We start from the raw sequence: 7,419 nt of genomic DNA, 5'->3' as shown, positions 1-7,419 counted from the left end.
AATGAGAATAAAAACTAATGCAGAAAAATTAAATCAAAGGCAACACAAGAATTTTTACGTGGTTCCCTCAATGTAATGTACGTCCACGGGATCGAAATCCGATTCCACTATCAACCAAATAAGTTTCCAAACGATTACAAACGAGACACAAATGGTCTCACAAAATGACTCTTAGGTGAATTCCAAATAATCACAAATAGACAAGAGGAAAGACATCACCATATAGATGAACCAAAATCTTTGAAAAAGACCCAAAATAACAACCCAAATCAACACCTTCTGCGCGCCAAAGTTGTCAAAGCCCTTAAATCGTGCTTGAAAACAATCCACTGACTTGAATTTATGTCAAACAAATTGTTGCTACATAAAGCAAGTCCACCGAATTGATTACCCAGCTTGTACACACACAAACCAGCCGCACAACACTTCGGAAAAAGGTGGAACAAATTTGTAGCAGTCGTACGGTACGTTTTTTCTTGTGTAGAATAAACAATATACATATATCTATATATATATCAAATCTTGGGCTTATTTTACCAAAATCCTAGTTGTAACCAAACTGAATTAGGTCTTCAAAAAAATTAGATATAATATATATTAAATATATTATACCCAAACCAAACCAAATTAAAATTCTTTTAACAAACCAATTGGGTCTCAAACTCCAATAAAGAGATATACCTCAACAGTTAAATGAATACATGATCCTAATAATAAGGAGATAGTAGACAAAGAATAACATTTTATTTATTGGACAAATGAATATGTAGTGTTCCTGACCTATAAGATAATTTATGTTATTTAGGAGTTTTTTTTGTTTCACTGGATATCTTGTGGAGTCATAGTTATCTTCATTTATTTACAGGAACTTCAATAAGTTACGAAACAAATTTGAAAAAGGCAGGTTGCGCTTGGTAGATTTTTGTAAATATGATTTGAGAGTATAAGTTGTATTTTGAATTTGTGAGTTGTGGAATTATGATTTGAGTGTAGAAAATTTGTTTGGTTATGGTTTTTGAATAGAGTGTTGAATTAAGTTTTGAAAGTTTGATGTGACATGTGATATAAGAAAATTTGTTTGGTGATGAGTTTTCAAAATAGTTTTTAAAACTTAATTCAACCTATAATTGATAATCAAACACACAACTCATATATCGATATCTGTAGTTTTGATCAACAGTCATAACCAAACTATTTTTAAAATAGTCAAATAAAAAAATGATTTTTTTTAATTAATTGTTTTTAAGTAATTTTTTTGAATAATTTTTTTTTTAAATAACTTCTATGTCAATTATTTTGTGTCAATTAATTTTTCTGTCAATTCATTTTTTTGGCCTGTACAAACATTTTGTATAATATGTTTTTAATATTTTTCAAAAAATTTGTTGAAGTCAACAACTTTGGAGATTACATATTGATAAAAATTAACAAAAATTAGTGTGTTCAATATTTTTAAATACAAACCAAAACGTAAACGTTACCAAACATGATCAACATTTTTTCATTTATTAAATTTTATTAATTTAATAAAAAAATCGTTTCTTTTTGTTGGTGCATTATTGTCACCTAACTCTCATCCACCAGTGAAGGTCATATAATTGGGGGCAAGAGTGATATTTGTGTACAAAATGACCAATTCGCCCCTCTTGATTTGAATGATAGGTTGTTATGTAAGAACAAAATGAAAAGGGTAATACTGTAATTTCGCTCATCCAATAGACCCACCCCTTCTTATGCTGGGTGTCAGTTCCTCACTGTGCGATAAAGGAAAAGAAAAAAAAAGCCAAAAACCTGCACACATAGTCAGTAATCAGTATACGGAAGAAATTAAAAATAAGTAAGGAAAACAAAAAAAAAAAAAAAAAAAAAAAAAAAAAAAAACAATCAGTAAGAAATGAAAAGTAAATAAGAAAAAGAAAATTAAAAAAATAAAAACCCCTTCTGGACCTTCTGAACCTAAGCCTTTATATAAGTCAGTATCTTTGCATTCGTTTAACCACACCATCTTCACCATCTCATTCCAACAACTTCAGCAACTCTTTCACTCTACAATATTGACTACATTCAGTGTATATATCCATGTGAAGGAAGAGAGAAGAGGTTAGTTTGAAACACAATTCATATTCTTGATAGCTTCAGAGCTGAGTTGCAGGAAGACGAAGAATCCACCATACAGGACAACCGGTTGGTCATCCTTTTTTAGCCACCAGTTCGCCTTCTGCACTCAGTTTCGCTATCTGTTGGTTGCCTTTTAGCAAAGGCTCAGTTTGCCTATCTGTTCTTTTTTTTTTTTCACACCAACATCATACATTTTACTATATATTTTTCATACATTTTTCTTAACTTTTGCAGTCATCATGCCGAGAACAAAAAGAGCGAGACCCGAACGTGGCGAAACCTCTAACCCTGTACAACGTTAACCACAGCAACAACATCATCGCTATCCAACTGTTGATTTTCTCATATATAATCACGAACAAGCTTATTCAAATTTTGCTAATCGACCAATTGTTACGGAGAGAAAGGTAAATCTACCTTCTTAATATGATCCACTGTTGCTTGGCAAACTGGATACGATGGGATGGTTACCTTTAACTAATTTACCACATAAGGTATATCCCCGTCTTGTATATTTATTTTACCTTCACTTGACATCTGCTGAGGGACAAGTGGAACAGTTCAGTCTGACCTCTTATGTGAAAGGGGAAGTAATCACACTCAGCCCCCGCGCTTTCACACAAATTATTGGAGTTGAAACAGGAGATTTGCATTGCCATTTTCAACCTGAGGCTCAGTTAGCTAACATTGTTGGTGATCTAACTGAGGTTTATACCACAATTGTGACAACCCTCACCTTTGATTAGTGCTAATCTATGTTTAAGCATGATAAGTAACTGATTATGATGAAATCCTAGATTGATTACATGAGTGTATTGTTTGTATTTGCATTTCTATCTGTTTGACTGTAGATTGGTCTGTTCGTGATCTGATTTCGAACCACAAATTGAAGGCCTTATCGGTGGCCGAAGCAAAAATTGATTAGTGTTATATGCTAGTTAGAATTTACGTGATTTTATGGTAAGTTTAATGAAAATTTGGTTTGGAATGATTAAATTAGATTAAATAAACTTAAATTACATTAGTTTGCATTTACAACCATTTTGTCATTGAGTGGTTTATGCTAGGCCACTACTTCTCTCACCCTTGCATATGTTTGAGGCATCATTTGCTCATCTTCTTGAGACCAAACCGTGAGAGAGGGAGAGTAGGAGAGAAAACTTGAGTTCATCAAAATTGGCTTGGAGAGTCAGGAGAATTAAAAGGAATTTGCATAATTGAGCTTCCATACTTGAATTCAAGACCTAAGGTAAGGAGTTCATCCTCTTATTCATGTGTTTAAATTGTTTCTTGCATGATTCATGGAAATTTGGTGACTAGAGTCAAGAATTGAGTTAAAAAGTTGATTTGAGTAGCTAATCCATGCATGCATGCACATACTCTAGAATTTTGAGGTTGTTTTCATAAGAATTTCCACATGCATGTCTACATTTGGGTTGTAGTCCATGAATTCATCATGTTTTGGAGTTCAAACTTGCGTTTGGTTATGTTTTGGAACATTGGAATCCATTAGAACACTTGCATGTGATGTTCTTGCATTGTTCTTCAAGTTTCCTTTGGATTTGTGTTCAATTGACTTCCTATGGGCTTTGATTTTACAAATTGATCTTTGAAACATGTTGTATTATGGGTTTTCAAGTGTTTTCCAGAAAATTAGCCCAAAAGAATCGAATTTAAAGCTTTAAAAGTAGAGTTTCATGCTTGAGGATCAATCTGGAAACTCCAGATTTTGGACCCATGCTCGAGCGTAGGACTTCACGCTCGAGCGTACACTCTGAGTACATGCACTTCCGCTCGAGCGTAGGAAGTCACGCTCGAGCGTGAAATGCATATGCCCAGAAGTTCATATGTTTTGCAGTCCGCTCGAGCAAGAGAATTCACGCTCGAGCGAGGATCTGAGTCTCACGCTCGAGCGGAGGTCGAGCGTCCGTCGAGTGTGAAAATCGTGCATCCAGTACTTTTTCATGAGTTTACAGTCCGCTCGAGCAAGGAAAGTCACACTCGAGCGGAGCTCCTTTGTCTGCATGTCCACTCGAGTGTAGAAAGCCACGCTCGAGCGAGACCCCTGTTTCAGCAAAAATTTGAAAAATGTTTTAAAGTACATTTTTGCATCCTCATTCCATCCTAGGCATTCCTAGGCCATGTTTAAGGCATCTTAATGAAGATAATGTTATAGAACCACACCTGTATAGTTAGGGGCTAAGTTATTAATCCCGAGTGTGTGTTCGTTCTGCAACTGTAGGGTTGACATCCGAGGACGCTCGTTAGCTTGTCTCTAGCCCAGTGCTCTGTGAGTAACAATGTTGTAAGGATATGTTCAATTACGATTATTTTCTGAATGATCAACTGTTCTGCTTACTGAACCGTTATTATTTAATGAATGAATGTTAGTCCTACTTGTAAACTGTATCCGTCGCATCCATAGCAATTTACTGTTACTGTACTGTTACTGCTACTGTCACAGAGATCTCTGTCGGTTCCCATGTTTGGAACCACTACTGTTTACTGTTATGATGGCCATCAACTGACTGTTTAGTCTATTAAGACTTACTGTACTCTTTTGCTAATGGATGTACCACATATGACTATTATGGTTCTAAATGACTGATTCACTGATGCAATTGACTGTTCTAATTACTGAAAGGACATTCATTCTTAACCTCTTTACGCATATGTTATTCACTAGGTTTTAGCTCACTGTTTATATATATATATATATATATATGTAGGTGTCCAGGCACCGGACCGGAGCTAGGAGCGTCGGGTTAGCTCTGGTTTTGTCAAAGCCAACCATTGTGACTCACCTCGAGGTTCCAAGTGCATTCAAGCCACGGTTGTTTTGGGGTGTCCAGATTCACCATTTTGTTTCTGTCTTGTAATGAATGTTTAAAACTCGACTGTACAATTTTAGTTAGGGATTTGGTCCCTGGCATGATGTTTGCGTATACGTCGCATGTACATATGTTTTGGTTATCGATGTGGCATGTTTATATAAAAAGTCTTTTTGCATTCAGATTGTCACAGCTCATTGGACATCTTTTATTTTCTGTTTTGGCTTCCGCCAGCCCCTTTACTTTGTATTACTGTCATTACTGTTAAGCAGGCCTTCGGTAATCACGGATTACTGGCCGTTTACGGTGCTAAATCCATAGGGGCGGGTTTGGGTCGTGACAACAATTTGTGAGAGCCGATTCACCGGCACTAATTTACAAGCGAGACATTTAAAACCCCACCTTCGTATTCTTCATCGATGGATAGTTGAAAATGTCACCCCCAAAAAAGGACATTTTAATGTTATTCCATGTTTTAATGTTTATTGTTATATTGTTTTGAAATTGGACAAAAATTAGATTTATGCTACATATTACTGAAAGAAATGATGGTTGCAAAACTTGGTACTCTCAGTGGCCGGTCGCTACCTTTTGGATCTTTGTTAACCAAAATTTTCAAAGCGCATCATGCCAACCTTGAAGGTGAAGTAGATGTGAGAATCACTTCACCAATTTCTAAGTACACACTAACCCGAACTGGTGGTGCTGAAAACTTACTGGGCTCTATTAATTTTGAAAATGAACCAATACCTGATGAGGAAGAACCCAATGACAATGCCATGCCATCAAATGAACAACTCCAATATTAGACTGATTATTTAGCGTTGGAACAAGAACGGTACAATCAGGGCCTACAATGGGAACAACAAATGGCTAATCCAGTCAACACATTGGGTACTCGGTTCGATGAATTTGCCGTCGCTCAGAACTCACTAATTCAACAATTTGGTGAGTTTCGTGTAGACTCAGGGAGACGTGATGAAGTGACAAGGAACCCCATTGATTAGATTGACCATCGAGTCACTCAGGTGTACCATCACTACTTCCCTCCACCTCCACCACCACCTGACAATGATGCTTAACTTGTTTTGATGAGCGTTTAAATAGTTCACACATGTTGTGGTTACATTTTGTTTTCTTATTTTGTTGTACTTATTTTATTTTGTTATTTTGTTGTAATCTTTTGTATTAACGTAATGAATAGTATTTTTTTTTTTGCACTGTAAAATTAACCAGTGACAATGTTATAACAATTTGTGAGTTATATTATGAAATTAAAAAAAAAATTGTACAAAAATTAATATAAAGAAATTAAAATTAATAACAAAGCCTTCATTTCAATAAAATTAAAAAATTAAAATCAAAAAATTCTACGAATTAATAAAAAAATTTAAATTAATAACAAAATCATTATTTTAATAAAATGAAAAAAACAAATTAAAAAAAATAATCAGCTCAAATGAAATAAAACAAGTTAAAAATTAATAATTATACTTTTTTTTAATAAAAAGGAAATAAAAATTAATAAAAACTTATTTGGTTTAATATCTGAAAATAACAAAACCATTATGTTAACATGAACAAAAAAAAAACAATTAATAAAAATAAATTAAAATTAATAACAAAACTTTCAAATTGTTTTAAAATGAGAAAAGTAAATTAATAAAAATATGCCGTCTACAAATTAATTATAAAAAATTTAAATTAATAACAAAACCATTATTTTAATAAAATGAAAAAAAACAAGTTAAGAAAAAAAATTCGGCTAAAATGAAATTAAAAAAAAAGTTAAAAATTAATAATTATATATTTTCTTTAATGAAAAGGAAAAAAAAATTAATAAAAACTCGTTTGGTATAATATCTAAAAATAACAAAACCATTATGTTAATATGAACAAAAAGACAATTAATAAAAAGAAATTAAAATTAATAATAAAGCCTTCAAATTGTTTTAAAATGAGAAAAGTAAATTAATAAAAATATGTCGTCTACAAATTAATTTTTAAAAATTTAAATTAATAACAAAACCATTATTTTAATGAAATGAAAAAAACAAATTAAGGAAAAAAAATTCAGCTAAAATGAAATAAAAAAAGTTAAAAATTAGTAATTATACATTTTCTTTAATAAAAAGGAAAAAAAATTAATAAAAAATTGCTTGGTATAAAAATTACTAACAAAACCATTATGTTAATAACATGAACAAAAAAAAACAATTAATAAAACGACATTTAAATTAATAACAAACCCAAAATTTCAATAAAATGAAAAAAATAAAGTAATAAAAAAATGTCGTCTACAAATTAATAAAAAAATTAAAATTAATAACAAGTCTATCCATGACCAACAATTTTTTTTTTAAATAAAAAGTTAATAAACATCATAAACTAAATGAATATCATAAGCTACCATTTTTACATGCATCATTCAACCATCAAATTCAATAAAGTGTTTGACCCAGCATATTAT

The sequence above is a fragment of the Camellia sinensis genome, chromosome 1 (assembly GCF_055761805.1).
Source record: "Camellia sinensis isolate YWXY chromosome 1, ASM5576180v1, whole genome shotgun sequence".
NCBI classification, from domain to species: domain Eukaryota; kingdom Viridiplantae; phylum Streptophyta; class Magnoliopsida; order Ericales; family Theaceae; genus Camellia; species Camellia sinensis.
This window is presented reverse-complemented; position numbering follows the sequence as displayed.